A 2,501-nucleotide genomic window follows, 5' to 3' on the forward strand; every position below is an offset into this window, starting at 1 on the left:
CCGGTCAACCACCGTTGACCGCCGGTCTCCGGCGTTAACTTTTTTTTTTTTTTTTTTTGGAATTTTTTTTTCTTAGAAAAAAAATATTTTAATTAATATACTATATTGACTACTAAATTACTGTCTCAGATAGTAATATTACTGTTTGGGACTGTAATATTATGAATATTATTTTTCCGAACAATAATATTATTAATATTATTGTCTAAGATAGTTAAATGACCATTGGAGACAATAATTTAGCAGCCAAGGCAGTAATATTAATTAAAATAATTTTTTTTAAGAAAAAAAAAAATAAAAAAAGTCAATTAACAGTTAAATTACTGTCTCCAACAGTTAGTTAAATAACTGCTGGAGACGGTAATTTAGCAACGAATACAGTAATATTAATTAAAAATATTTTTTGTAAGAAGAAAAAAAGTCAATTAACAGTTAAATTACTGTCTCCGACAGTTATATAATTGCTGGAGACAGTAATTTAACAACGAATACAGTAATATTAATTAAATTAAAAAAAAAATCAATAAACAATTAAATTACTGTCTCCGACAGTTAAATAACTGCTGGAGACAGTAATTTAGTAGCAAAGACAATAATATTAATTAAAATATTTTTGAAGAAAAAAAAAAGTCAATTTACAGTTAAATTTACTGTCTCCGACAGTTAAATAACTGTGGGAGACAGTAATTTAGCAGCCATGACAGTAATATTAATTAAAATATTTTTTTTCAAAAAAAACAAAAAAAAAAAAGTCAACGGCGGTGACTAGCGGTCTCCGGTAGTGGCGGGTCAAAATTGAAATTATGGTTAAAATTGATTAATTGATGAAATTGGACTAAATTGGGGTGTAAATCATGAAATTGGAGTTGGATTGAGTATCAATGAATCAATCAATAAATAAATAAATAAATAAAAACTTAATTATATTGTAGCTATCAGCTTCGTATTATAAGTTGACATGCACTTGGTCGGTCCTCTTGACCACGACTTGTTATTTCAAAAACTAGTACGATTTGCAAGCTATTATACCCAGAACATTTATACGGTTGATTGCGGGTTCCTTCATTACGAGGGGAAAAAAAAAAAGAGCTACGATCATGAAATATTATATGAACTCATTATATAAATTATTTTTGACAACTCATCTGAATCGTGTTGTATTTGTTACCTGTTTATTCTTCAAGTACCAAATTATCAAGAGTACAAAATGATAGTATAAATTTTGGTGTTATTGCTCGAAATGTAGTATTTTGGCATGTTTTGCATCTTCGAAAAAAGTAATAGCACTTCGAAAGATGATAAATTATTCACATTGCATCCCATTTGAAAATTAAAGGTTAATGAGGAAAATTTGTTTTTATAGTAGTATTTTCAAGGGCTTAATCTCACTTTGCATCCTTGAAATATACCATTTTTGCACTTTGCACCCTCGAAAAATAATAATAGCACTTTGCACCCCCAAAACACAATAAATCATTCACAATGCACCTTGAATTGAATAATAAATGTAATTTCTTTTTTCATTGATGATTTTTTTTCGGGGTGCAAGATAAAAAAAATTGTTATTTTCTTGAACCTCCAACCTAATTTTGACAAAGTGCGAAAAAATAAAAATTACACCGGATTATTTAAACAAAACTATATTTTCTTACAAAAAATAAATAAAATAAGTTTTTATCACTAAATTATTCGATTGATGGATCTTTTATTGTAACTGGTTGAAAATACTAGGTGAAAATATTTGGAAGAAAATATGATTTTCAGATAACTTGGTAACGGAATAGCTGAATGATATTTTTTTTTCGTAAATTATTTTATTTTGATAAAAAATAGAATTTTTAAATATGTTGATGAAATGTATTTTTAGTTTTACACTTTATAGTTTTAAAATGATTGCTGAATAAAAAAAAATATTTGACAGTTGGCATTGTAAAAAAATATCACGAAAAATATTAAATTACATTTTTTAGCTTTACAAATTCATTTGGGGTGCATTAGGCATGATTTATTGGGTTTCGAGGGTGCAAAGTGCTATTAATTTGTTTCGAGGGTGCAAAGTGTCAAAATGGTATATTTCAAGGGTGCAAAGTGGAATTAAGCCTATTTTCAAGTGAAAATTTTCTTTTGAATGATAATATATAATTCTAATAATAGGATTCTAAAAAAAAATTACGAAATTATTGCGTAGGTACGGCTTTTATCGGAAGGGGGTGCTAAATCTTACACTAAAAGTTACCAAATCCCGCACATAAATTAAAACCTCTCTTTACAAAATATTTTCTCTCACTTCTCTCTAACTTTTTCTAGGGTTTTCCACACAAAAAGTTACTAAATCCCGCACATAAAAAAATACTTTCTATACAAAAAAAATATTTTCTCTCTACGCTCTATTTTTTCGACTTCTCTCCAACTTTTTTCTATGGTTTCAAAATACTAAGAAGTCGTCAAAAGTCGTTTTTTGTTACGTAGTAATCATCAACTAATGAGTTCCCTTCTAACGA

The sequence above is a fragment of the Erythranthe guttata genome, chromosome 6 (assembly GCF_056151865.1).
Source record: "Erythranthe guttata isolate IM_541 chromosome 6, IM_541, whole genome shotgun sequence".
In the NCBI taxonomy this organism is placed as follows: domain Eukaryota; kingdom Viridiplantae; phylum Streptophyta; class Magnoliopsida; order Lamiales; family Phrymaceae; genus Erythranthe; species Erythranthe guttata.